At 43.5% G+C, this 13,391-nt stretch overlaps 1 protein-coding gene and 1 long non-coding RNA gene across 3 annotated transcripts in view; one reads left to right on the top strand and one right to left on the bottom strand.

The window, feature by feature from the left end:
- Positions 1–1,323: 1,323 nt before the first annotated feature.
- LOC144583794 (uncharacterized) lies at positions 1,324–11,005 on the bottom strand. Its single transcript, XR_013537739.1, has 3 exons — positions 10,942–11,005; positions 1,600–1,769; positions 1,324–1,510 (listed from the first exon to the last, which is right to left on the bottom strand). It is a non-coding gene; the product is annotated as an uncharacterized LOC144583794 (long non-coding RNA).
- A 152-nt stretch (positions 11,006–11,157) lies between these two features.
- The window catches only part of LARP4B (La ribonucleoprotein 4B), a 64,238-nt gene continuing 62,004 nt past the window's right edge, over positions 11,158–13,391 (top strand). Inside the window, exon 1 of one of the 2 annotated variants that reach the window (XM_020779690.3) lies at positions 11,158–11,222. The gene's annotated coding sequence lies outside the window, so the exon portion shown is untranslated. Of the gene's footprint in view, positions 11,223–11,658; positions 11,797–13,391 lie in introns of those variants that run through there. The other variant, XM_073002912.2, reaches the window with a different exon arrangement.

Below are 13,391 nucleotides of genomic sequence, written 5' to 3'. Positions count from 1 at the left end.
TTGGCACACAAGCAGACTTCAAGAGGACAAGGTTGCCATGTCAATCAATTAACGTATTCTCATGACAGACTGAGGATGACCTTACATATGCCACTGCATTATTGAAACAAGAGTCTACATTAAAGATGGAATAATAACCCACTGAAGAGTTGAAACCGTTAACTTGCTCTCAAGCCACAACTACCACTGCTGAGGGTGCCCTATTGCAAAAGGAAGCTGGAACCAATTGTATTGGCTCTTGCCTTTCCATTGGACTATTTCAGCGACGTGGAGAGGGGGGATTTACTGCTTGGGTAACAGCCTATCCTCCATATTATTTTACCCAGGCTTTGTGCTCTGTAGAGGACCCTCCAGGTTTGCATACAGCGTTGAAACAACACGAAAAGGGATTGCCACTCTCGAATTGGCCTTCTTAGTCACACTAGATGCTGTTCCAAGTCCTCCATACAGAGCACGTTACCATAGTCTCTCGAGACTGAAGGATGCCTAACTAACTAACTGCAGTTTAAATTGGTGTCCAATCTGTTTTTCTTGCCCAGGAATTTACAGATGCTCTGCAGTTTTAGGCAGTACATGGCACCCCTTTTTTCCTGACAGTCCTTCCTTGCCTCCTCCGTTTGTCACCCCCTTCCTCATGTCTGCTTTAAGGAATATTTTCAACATTTAACTTAATAAAGGTAGCTAATTAAAACAGAAGGAACGCCTTGCTGTTTACGAGACACCCTGCAGAGTCCTCAGGGAGTTCAAGATTCAATGCTGTGCATTCTTCTCCATCTACCTCTTTCCCACCTCCCCTGTTCACAGCCCTTACTCTCCCTTGACTTCAAATTTTAATATCTTATTTTGTTTCTCCTTTGTACCTCTGCTCACATGTGCAGATGCACAATTCCTTTTTTAAAAAACGGTAATTCAATTGCACATCCACATATGTGCATGAACGCCATTCAGAAGCCTTGTGGCACTGTGGTTAAACTGTGGCCGTACTGTGGCCAAAACTCCGCTCACGATCCAGATGCAATCTTTGACAGACAGCCTGAAGTTCACTCATTCTTCCATCCTTCCAAGGCTGGTAAATTCAGTACCTAGCTTACTGGGGGGGGGGGGGGCGCAATACATAATGAAATTGTAAACCACTCTGAGAGTGCTTTGAGCACTATGGGGCAGTATATAAGCAGCACACTTTTTTGCTTTGCTTTTTTAAAAATGAAGAAAAAAGCACTACAACTTTGGTGTGAATTAGAACCAGTCTTGTGCCTGTTTGCAGTTAACCCGCAGTAAAAAATTTTCACCCGGGTTACTGAAAATGTGTGGCTCCAGACTCAGTGGGTACAGATAACATCTAATAATCATGATGGATGAGTGCTACACAATCTTCTCAAAAGCATCTTCTCGTCCTTCTCCCAAGATCAAACTATTCAGTCCCATCTGGGGATGTGCATAAAATATGGAAGCCTGCCAGAATCATGCCTCTGAAGCACCACATGTAATTTCAGCTAGAATGCTTGGTAACCTGCAATACAGAATTAGGCCCTCAATCAAACTGTTGAAATGCCTTGTTTTCTTGAAGAGCTCCTGCAGAACACATTCACCTCTGCTCACCTGCAATTTGGCGCCTGAAACCTGCTGATCATTGCTAGATAATGCCCATTCCAGCCAGGGCACATCTAAGTCTTATTTGAAGTCCCATTCATTCTTCTTCCAGATGGTGTGGTTCATTATTCTGACCATAAGAGATTAATGTAGCCCAGTTCCATGTATATATTGTCAGACTGTAAATAGAGCAAAGATCAGGGCTTTTCAATGACTTATCCATTAACTAAGAAAGAGCTCTTTCATATAGCGTGTGATATCATAATCCCAAATGTGGTTAAGAAGCTGCCTGTCTAAATTACTTGCACTTTAAATTATCTATGAAAACTCATTAAATATTTAGACCGAGTCAAGGAGGGTTAATGGCATCTAACAGAGGTGGCTGATGGCAAAAGAGAGATCTGGAGTTTAAGCAGAAGGTACCACATACGTCTGTGATGTTTCAGCCATTGGATTTTGAAACACAAAGCAGACACCAAGAAACGTGAACCACAGGCAGTAGCTGTTCTTCAAAGATTCTGCTTTCAGAATGACTATAGTATCAAACACCTACATCACATGTCAATATTCATCATCTACATCGCAGATATTTTAATGCCTTCTTTGTAATCCTTTCATACTTTTGCCGTGTGAAACCTTGAATGCAAAATAGTTGAAGAACTATCATTTTTAAAGGGTGCTTCTCTTTAGAACAGGTTCTGCAGTGAGATATCATTTTATACATATGTTTTTCATAAAATCCTGAATGGAAGCTGATAACATTTGGATCCAAATATGGATCCAAAAGAAATCTGATTCAAATCAGATTCAGACATGTGTTTGGAGTTCCAGGCCACCGTCAAGAAAGAATTGCAAAACTGGTATAATAACATTTTTTTCCCTCATTTGAGAAAGGTTAATTACTGAGTCAGAAACAAAGTCACATTTACTGGAAATAGTGCTGTAAGAATTTCCTTCCGGAAAACATGTTACCTGCTGAGTGTTGCCTTCATAGTTTTCCTTTTAAACCTCATATCAATGTTAGGATCTCAGGATGACACTCCTACAGTTTCTGCTACTCCTCTCCCACACAGGGACATGAGACAGCATGAACGCTTCAAAATTACACTCAGCGTATAGCAGGGGCAGAGCCATGGAAAATCAAATCAGGCTGTTGAATGCCCCCGTTGACTGCAGCCCTTTTCCTGAGACAACATGCTTTTCCATCTCAGGGGAAACTAGGCACTCAAGTTATCCCCGACTAGACGGGGCTAAATAGGGTTGCTTCTAGATGTGATATGCCATTTAGAGTGATCCTCACACCCACACCCAAGCACTGATTGGTTACAGAACAAGACACTACCTCAAAGTGACCCTGTTTAGCTCGTTCCTCTACCACCATACGCCATGTCTTCTGTTCGGTCTCCCCATCTATAGGGGAGTGCAGGGTGTTTTTTTTTTTTAATTATTGGTAAGTGGCATAGCGTTGAACTGGCTTCCCACCCAAATGACATGCAACACCCACTAATGCTGCTTTGGTTTGAGACTGGCAATCCCATAGGCTGGAAATCAAACTCAAACGGAGCAATGTGTTCTTTAAAAAAAATTAATAACCCCTATCAGTGATCCAAAAAGATGCAGGTAACCATGGAAAAGGGCCAGGCTGGATCATATAATGTAGTCGTCACAACCGAGATGGAGACTGACCATACCGAAAGCCGTCCAAAATGTGAGATACATTGCCACCTAATTGCACCCTCAGTTAGCAGACCACACTGGGAGCTACCTATCCGTGGTTTTGATGAGTCATGCGAACCTTGGTCAAATTAGTAGCACAGTGGTGTCCATTGACCTATTACTGGCTGTGAGTTAAACCCAGTGCATTTGACTGGACACTGGTTAACCTAATAAGAATTATGACGGTCCTTGCCACAGGATTCAGAAGTAATTTACCGCGCCCTTCTTCGAGAGGCACTTCGACTGTTCTCCTACAAGGCACAGTGAGGAATTGAACTCCCAACCCCAAGCTCCACAGCCAGATGCTCCAACTGAGTGAGCTATCCAATTAGGTCCCAGATAATTTATAGGAACTAATGAACTCAGTGTGATATATTTGACATATATCTGATGTATTTCACCTGAATCTCCATCTTGGTGTAGCTTGCCTCCTGGACTCTAAGCCAGAATACTACAGACATGCTAGGCAGAGCCAGCTATTTACATTGACTCCTTCCATTTTATAAGATGCTATCTTTTGCATTTTCAGTATTCTCATGAGAATTCCTGAGAAAAAAAGTAGAAATGCCTTTATCTTCATCATGCAAAGGATGGTAAAAACTGGGGTGAAGGTAAAAGGGCCAAAAATTGAGACAGGCGTCCTTGGCTGAAGGAGCAGCCTTTTGACAATCTGGCTTCCTCAGTCAAGGATATGACATCTCACCTAATATTTTCACATATTTGCCTGAACCCCAAATGTTGTCATCATTTGTCTGATGAAGCATTCTGCAGAATTCTGAAGCTTGTCTAATTTGTAATTTCTTAGTGATCCAAGAAAAGGCATTGCTCAACATTGGACCCTATTTGTCATAAGGAAACAAATATCTTACATGTTTAGGGCGGTCAAAGTTCCTTTCATTTGTTCAGTTATTCCGTCCTTCCTGCCTATCATCACTGTACAAGTTCCACAATTTCATCATGCAATCAAATGATGAAAACTATGTGGCTCTCACAACATGGATATTCTTTTTTCTTTTTTAATCACAGGACGGCCACTATTTACGCTGCTGAAAAGTCCTCTATTGTGCTGTTCTTTTGCTCCAATGAAGCAGAACAAGCCCTTCTTTTTCTTTGTTTGCAAGAGGTTGAATGAAGAAAGGCGAGAGCGGGGGGGGGGGGGGGGGGAAGAGACGGCCGGCATACTGGTACTGGCTTTCCAATAAAAATCCAATTAATGCAGCTTCTGCCACTTCAGGCAAACTGGAATGACCAGAAAAGGGTCAGAATTTGATTAAAGGGCATTAAACAGTTTTTTTAGTCCCCCAGATTCTCTTGACAAGTTAAGCCATTAAGGTTCATGAGGGAGAAAAAAAATTACTCTGGAACCATATGGTTATTTTCTTTCTCCTTCTTCTTTTTGAGAAAGAGACATTTTGCCCCCCCCCCCAAAAAAATTAAGTTCCAGTTCTGCCCAGAAACATGTTGGCCCAGTTTGGACATTCATGTCTTGACCTCTTCCTTCCCCTTCTCTTGGCATGTTGCAAAGTGTGATGTAGGGATTAGCACAGTGAACTTGGACTTGGGACATCAAGGTTCCAGTCCTCACTGAGCTGTTCCACTCACTGGTCAATTTCAGGCTGAACCCTCTTCTTCAGCCTATCCTACCTCACAAGGTTTTTGAGAGGATAAAGTGTAGAGCAGAAGAGCCTGTACTGTAGTTTACTTAGAGTTAATCAGAGAAAAGCAGGAGATAGATTTACATAATTATTCATGGATTTTAAAAAGTGCACAAAGTTATGAATGGGTAGCATTTTGTGTAATCACCCTGCAGAACACAGAAAAGCATGTATAATCTCTTCTAGTGTACATACGGGAGACTCACAGGACAATGAATGTGACCTTTCTACTCCTGATGGTGATTTCCCCCCCTCCTAAATGTGATCTTTTCCCCCCATTGTTTTTGTATAACAAACTATCTAAATGAGTTCACCTTGAAGAGAACACCCTGTTTTGTTCACTACTGAAAATCTGTCATGTTCAGGTTGACTAAACATATATAGGTTTCTCTCTGTTTACAAATCTGTTTGGTAAACTTCAAAAGAAAACACTGTCTCTAAATTCAGCTTACCTAAGAAAGTTGGAAGAAAGATTATGTTTCCTGATGAAGGGCTCAACCAGTTAAAATACAGATGGTATGGAAACATAAAACTGTAACAGCAAAATCCAGGAGATGTGATCTAGGACAAGGAGTTTCCCTCTACCTCGCATGTGTTATCTGCTGTCAAGTTGGATCTGACCTATAGCAATCCTAATAGGGTTTTCAAGAAAAGGTGAGTTTCCATGGACATGTCTGCTGCATCCTAGTCCATTTACACTATTCACTACTACACACTGCCAACAAGCATAAACTCTGATACAGGATTGTTTGCACAGAGCAAGAAGATAGGGGGGTTCTTGCAATGAATTATCCCAATGGAGTGGCACCTGTATCAAAAGACATGTCCAGCCAATTCACGGGTGCCCAGATGAGCAATAGGGACACCAACAGCTGACCAAATCAATGATAAGAAGTAATGAATTAAAATCAGTTAACAATAGATTCTGTTAGAAATTTGCAAATAAAAAGAGGCAGCATAGTAAAATGTATTGCTTGACAAAAGCAAATTATTTATATTTGCATTAAAATTTCTGTAGAAGTAAGCTAGGATGGTGATGTCCATTCAATTAAAAAATGTAAATTAAATTTAAAATTAGCTTCATTGTTAATGCATCCATCTTTCAGTGTAATCAAATTGTATGTTTTTTTTAGGTTAACAAACAACATGTTAACACTTTCCGATCAATTTTCCATCTCTTACCCTCCCAGTGTGGTGTAGCGGAGAAGAGTGATGGACTAGGATTCTGGAGAACAGGATTTGAATCCCCACTTGGCCATGGAAACTCACTGGGGGAGTAGAACTGGAACAACCACTCCTTAAATATCTCACTCACCTTGAGAGCCCTAATAGGGTTGCTGTAAGTTGGTTCTGACCTGACTATACAGAAAACACAGAGAGAGATGCATATTTGTATCAACTGTTGATTCAGGAGACCAATCTTGTGTACATACTTACAATGACAATGAATGAATGAATGAATGAATGAATGAATGAATGAATGAATGAATGAATGAATGAATGAATGAATGAATGAATCTTACCCACGAACATTGTTTGCCAGCTTAGAGCAACTGAAACCGCCCAGTAGGCGGGGATACAGGATGTTCTCAAAATAATATTGCAAATTGGCTGCCAGCAAAGAATGGCCACTTGGTTTTGCTAGAGACTCCATAGCTCAGGATGAAGGCCAGGAAATAGGTGGGGGATTGGGTCTTTCAGTCCTCATCAGATGTCTGGACAGTTCTGTCCAGAAGTTTCTGTCTGGGGCTGACTTAAAAGTAGAGATGGGGGTATTCGTATATGAATATCCCCTCCCCCCACACACAGGAGGAAATAACTCATCATTTCGCCACGGACGCGAGCTCGGCGGAGCCTTCTTATCGCGCCATTGTCCGCAATGGATTAGCCACTCCTGGCAGGAGGCGGGATGACAAGCCTCTCTTACAACGAGAGTAGGCCTGCTGAATCAGTGGAGGTTTGGTGAGTCAACTCCTCTGTACATTCCACTGATTCAATGATCCTATTCCAGTTGTGATCACCTCCTGAATTTCAGCTCCTGTGTGTTTCATACTACACAACCATGAAAATCTATGCATAAAACTTCATGTTTTCTTTTGTTTTTACATATTAGGTTTGCTGTAGGTATCATAAATGTGGTCATAAAGGATCACAGTACACACTCATATTCAAACCTATTTTCTTTCCATTATATAGTTTCTGTGGAAGAAATACAACGTGATTCAGTGAAGGCTATTTGGCACAAAGCTAAAACAGAAAAAATTGTATTGCTTTGATTAAATTGGGGATGGTGAGTGAACTGCTTCTAATAGCAGCTGAGAAAGGAAGGAAAAATTGATGAGAAACATCTACAGAAGAGCATAAGAATGAATATGATGAATCGGTTGTTCAGAGCGTAAACTGCAAGCTCCAAGCATCCAGTCAAAATCTCAAGGGGTCTACGCTTCTTCCTAGCTTTCCCATCTATAATATAGAGATAATATAGTAACTATTGCAAGAGGTACAAAGACATGGGCTGTGGAATATAAAGAGCTTTGTATATATAGGACAACTGCTATATCTAAATAATAATCATATGCCATTGTGAAGAGGAACCAGTCAGTACCGTTAAACCTAGAAGCGAGCCATCCCCTCAATCATCTAGGGCAGAAGGAGGCTACACCATCTTGACTACTCTACCCGCTATGGGTCAGAACCTGGTTCTAGGGGAAGGTCAGAAAGCAGAGGAAGAAGGGAAGAAAACGGCAGGAAAAGAACAGCCAATAGTTGAGGGCTTCTTAATGACAGAGGAGGAGAGGAGGGTTAGCGACGTGGGGGACAGAGAGAAAAGGAAGAAGAGCAGGGGCTCAGAGGAGTGGGAGAGTCCAGAGACAGACAGAAGGAAAGAGGAAGAGTTGTTGTCTAAAGGAGAGGAAGGGCCCTGTGTGTTCTCATTTCCACGTAAGGGAGAGGCAAAAAGCGAGAAAGGAAAAGGTATCTTGCGAGGACGAGGAAGTGTGTGCATTAAAATTCAGTTGGGTGAAATGGAGCCATTGGAATGGACTGTTTATGTTTATCCAAGAGGGAAGGATCCCTGGAAGAAGGTGGTGCATCCAGATCTTATCCCGATGGCTCATGACACATCCCGAGGGAGACTGGGCTTGACACCCTTGTTGTGGGACTATCTGTGCGGTGAGGAGTCAACCATCGAGGAGATCTACCAACCCCAAGAGATTATGAATGTCCCCCTCCCCCGGTTGAAGGACCCTTTCGTTATGACAGGCCTACCAGGAATGTGGCCTGAAATGTCCATGGTTGCTGGTCCCTTTGGACCCACTGAAGTTGTTGTACATCCCTCCCCATTGAAAGAGATGAAGCCTTTGGTTAATGTTAATGTGTCTCCTGTGGTAAATCTAATTCAAGAAGAGGAACTGCTTAACCTTGAACAAGAACCCGATCACAGCCATAAAGTCAGTTCTGACTTATGGTGATCCTTCTCTGAGTTTTTCAGGTAGATAACATACAGAGATGATTTATCATTCCTCCTTCTGGAGGCACCCTGGAACTGTGCAGCTTACACAAAGCCACACAGGCTGGCTTTATCCACAAGACGCACAATGGGGAATCAAACTTCCAACCCCTGGCTCTGCAGCCGGATACCTAAATCAAATGTGGTAATAAATTACACACAGTTTATTCTCTTTTTACACTTACCTAAAAGTAAATTCTGAGTAGAATGATAATTTGGCTTTGTTATCATGAACTACAACTCGGGTTTAAGTGGCTTTTCATTCATTCATTCATAATTAATATAACACCTTTCACCCAAAACTGGGACATATTTTTTGCACTATAGATTTGAATACTGACCATTTCTTATTTCCTCTAATCAAGTTACTTTGGTGACAAAACAAAAAAGATAAAGGGTTGCTTTCCTTATCAAAGTCACAGGCACTGTTATCTCAACATTTGTGTGCAAAGGAGTCCCAAGAATAATAGAACTGAAGTCAGATACAACCAGGCCACACTTAATAATGGAAACTCAGACAGACTTTTGTAGTAACAACTTCTTCCAAGTGAGCAGCCAGAGAAACTTTTACTCCAACCCTAGCTCACTTTTCTTTTATCTCATTGAAAAGTATGTGAAGACTTAGTAAAATAGTTTGTGGATTCATATTTTTCCACACTGCTTTTCTTAATATGTTAAGGCTGTGGTTTTTTTATGTAAAAATTTGAATATCTTTGCTTTATGGGTATTGAGAGGAAAGGATTCAGACAAATAATATATATAATTATGAAACTACACCTGCTAGATTTTTAGAAAGAAAAAACAACAATCTTACATTTTAAGAGTAGACAACTGATTCAAATGGTCTTAAGGCAGGTAAATTATTCTCTTGATTTAGAGTAAAATGTACCATGTCTAACAATTAATTGGATGGATGTTTACATGTATTTTTAGCTTGTGTGTTGTTTTTTGTTATCTAAAGAAACATCCAGATACTATTTATTTAAAGCATTTTAATATATTCTTAATTTAAAACATTTTAATATCATTTAAACTCAACAGAACACACCAGAGTTTAATAAGTATTAATTGGTTACAGGTTTTCAAGAGCAATTGAATCTTATTGTTTAAGTGTTTTAAGAAAAATGTATTATACACCTTTGCTCATGCTTTCAGACACTAAAATTAATTTCACAGCTGCTACAGCACTTAGTCATATATTATGTATATGAATCAGTTGTTGTAACTCCCATTATAACTCCAAAACAATCCATAACCACTCCCTATTAAAGAATTAAAAACAAACTTATACTTTTTTCTTTTCATGTTTATCAAAATCCAAATGGAAGAATCTAGTTCTTTAAAAGCATTAATATCCACAGGCATTATAGCAAAGACTCAAATGTGATAAAAGACACTAAAAAGAGCTGGTCCATTTCAGCAAAATTGGACTTAAAAGTAATCATGCACTGGATCAAACTACTGTACAGTATATACATTCCAGGAGTTGGTTCTAACAAATCTCACTTTCTCCGCTATGTGGCAAGAACCTAAAAACCATAGAATTGGGAGAGACCTTCAGAGTACAGTATTTGCTCCAATCCAGCGCCACTGCAGAAATGCTGATAATTTATACATATTTACTCAGAAGCCCTCAGGTTGCTTAGTCTGGGCGGTCCCTTGTTTACACGGAACAGACAGGAAAAAAAATCTGTAAATTTCCTCCTATTAGTCCTGTTACATCTTCTTTTATCATTTTTGACATTCTTATAATGCTAATTTTGAGGCCTGATCTTTTTATTCACATACTTTCGCTCTCAAGTGACAGCAGTCCCCAATTTAAGTGCACATACAACAGTACCCTGTATCATTATCATTATCACAAAGTTTTAAAGCTTTCAGCATAGGTGCTTACATTAATTTCAGAACACTGGATTTTATCTCTAGTCTTGATAATCGGTGTAGGGAGCAATTTATTTCTCTGTGAAAGATCAAGTGGGACAGCAGATAAATGTCAGCATCTTCAACTGAATTTTTTTTTTTAAAGTGCAATCCTAGACATGTCAAGTTTGCAGGCAGCGCCAATGAATCTGGAGGGTCTCACTCCCAAGTAAGCATTTATAAAATTGCAGCCGAAAACCTCAGGAAATGCCTACAAATTGTGCCCTAGGGTGACAAAGATGAAATTACCACAGTCCTGGATCAGCTTTACCAGCTGACTGCAACGTCAGGCTCATTCACAGACCACCAAACCCCACTAATTATCAATTTAATGGTCTGATCCTTCTAGCATTTAAATGTAGTGACTTTTCTAATTCATAAGGAGAACTTGAAAAGAAAAGCGTACAAATGCTTCGGGTAGGCCCCGCTTCAGCCTCTTGGATGTCCCCCCTCCCTCCTACGGAAGCCGAGAGGAAGACAAAGTTCCGCGAGAAGCAGCCGCCGCCTTTGTAACTGGAAGGGATTCTTCGGAAAGAATGAAAACTCACCCACCGGCCCAAGAAAAGCGCCTTCTCCGAAACCACGCCCCACTACCTCGCGCTCATCTCCAGAAGGGAGTGACGTCACCCACTCTCGCTCACGTGCCCCGCTGAAAGACGTCACGCCGCGTTTCGCGCGCGCGGTCCCCGCCGCGGGCCAATCAGGCGCGCGGAAAGGTTGCCGGCCTATTTCCCTCCTCCCCCCCCTCCACCCGTAGCCTCTTGCTTTCGCCTCTAAGAGAGAAGGCGGGCGAGAGAGAGGAGGAGATAGAAAGAAGCCGCGGCGTGCGAATGGTGAGGAGGGTTGGGGCCGAACCTTCAGGCGTAGGCCAATCTCTTCCGCCTCTGGGGGCGGGACTTCCGCCCGGAGCCGGAAGCGGGGCTCGTGGGTCTCCCTGGCGCTCGCTCGCTCTCGCTCTCTTCCCTCATATGCGAACGAATTGTTTCTGCTGCTTCTTGGGCATCGAGTCGTTCCGGGGCCTGGACCCGCCGCCGCCGCCGCTTCCTCCTCCTCCTCTTCCTCCTCCCGCCTCTCCGCGCCCTTCCCTCTCCCGCTGCTCGTTTCTTCCTCCTCCTCCTCCCGGTCGCCACTCCTCCCCCGCCTGGGCCCCGCTGCCGTCTCTGCCTCTTCCCCCCCACCGCCCCGCTCTTACTCTCTTTCTCACCCCGGCCCTGGGATTCGGCGGCGGCGGTGGTGGAGGAGGAGGAGGAGGCGGCGGCAGCAGCGAAAGCGGCCATCGAAGAGCACGACGACAGTTGGGAGCGGCGGGAGGGGGGGAGGCGAAGAAAGGTCCCTGCCCGGTTTCCGTGCGAGCTTCTCTCTCCCCCCCCCCGGCCCGACGGGGCCTTGCTGGCTGTTGGCTGACAGGTGAGTGAGGTGCGATCCGGGACCTTCCTCCCCACCCACCTTCCCTCCGGTCGCCTCTCTTCGCTTGCTCGCCTCTTCCCCTCCCCCCCTCCTCCTCCCGTCACCGCCCCGAGTCGCCGCCATTTTCTCACCCGAGGCCGCTCACGGGAGGGGGGGAGGGGGGAGGGGGGAGGCGGGGCTGCAGCGATTTGGATCCCGGTTTCGGCCTCCTTCTGTGGGGGAGCTCCGCACTGCGTCTGGCTCCCTCCCCCCGGGTCGGGGAAGGGGGCCCACCACAGCGCCGGGTACGCCGCGTCTACTACACCGCCGTCGCTTTCACGTGTGCCGGGTCCCTCGTCCGCGCCTCTTTCCCCCCCTCCTCCTCCTCCCCTCAGCGCCAAGGCAACCGACTCGGGAAGGCGAGAACGGCCTCTTTAACTGCTGGGCGGCGGATCAAAAGTGATGAACCGGAGTGACGTCCTTAGCGGTCCTTTTTTGCAGCCGCCTCCGGGGACCCCCCCCCTCCCCGCCGAGGCGTCTTCGCTCCTTTCGGGCCGCCGCTTTTTATCTCCAGCCCCTTCGATTCCCTCCCTTCTTTCAAGTTAGCCATTTAAAACAACAACAACAACAAAGTCTCCCAGATGAGATAAACGCACGCCCTGCCCCTGCCTTGCCTACTCTGTTGGACTTAAGTGTGACGAAAAGGTGTGTCTCCCTCACTTTTTCACTACTTCCGAATAAAGTTAAATCGGGTGAGGGCCTCAGTCTAAAAAACTTCTCACCTGTGCCCTGACGTGGATCGCTTTCAGGACCGGGTGTGCAGGATCTTGTGCCTATAAAGGCTCTGCAGTCTACGTCTTGTCCCCATTTAATCTGAAAACCTAATGTAGACAATTTCCATTTCTTTCCACGCAGAAGCATGGTTTTAGACAGAATAGTGCTCTCTAGGGCCGAGCGGCAAAAGGCTGCTTGCCAGAGCCGTCTTATCATGTTAAACAAGTGATGCTTTTTGCCTCTGTGCTTTCTGTGCCATATATCTGGATGTGAAGAGTGTGGCTTTTGAAACTCCCATGGTCTGATAATGTTCTGTTCCTGTCTGTGCTCTTGGCCCACTTTGTGGAACTGGTTCATGCTTTCATGACTGAAGTCACAATTTCTATAAAGAAGTAAGTCACTTGATAGTGGCTAATAAGCTTTCTGCTTCATTCAGTTCCTGCTTCAGTGGCTTTAATTTGGTCACTTCCGTTTGCAGCTTATCACTGTTGTGAAATCATATCCCATTTTTAAAATGTATTCAAATCAATGTAACATTATTTGGTGTGTTTACAGTCTTGTAACACTATACAGTATAGTGGTTTCATTAACAGGTTATTCCTTTTAAGTTAATGGTTGCTGTAGCTTGTGCACATATATGTGGATGGATTAATGCCTTGTTAGCATGCTTATTTGGCAGTAGTATAGAGTATATGTTATCTTAATGTGACTTGTAGGTATGAATCATTAATATCCTGAATGTGGCCCATAGACACCAAGCTAGACTAGTAATCTTCGCAAGGAATTGCCTGTTTCCGGTTTAAGACATGAGCATGCCCCATTTGCAGCTTTTTCCCAGTCAG

The sequence above is a fragment of the Pogona vitticeps genome, chromosome 6 (genome assembly GCF_051106095.1).
Source record: "Pogona vitticeps strain Pit_001003342236 chromosome 6, PviZW2.1, whole genome shotgun sequence".
Lineage (NCBI taxonomy): Eukaryota > Metazoa > Chordata > Lepidosauria > Squamata > Agamidae > Pogona > Pogona vitticeps.
The sequence above is the reverse complement of the archived record's forward strand: the minus strand, read 5'-3'. Positions and strand labels throughout refer to the sequence as shown.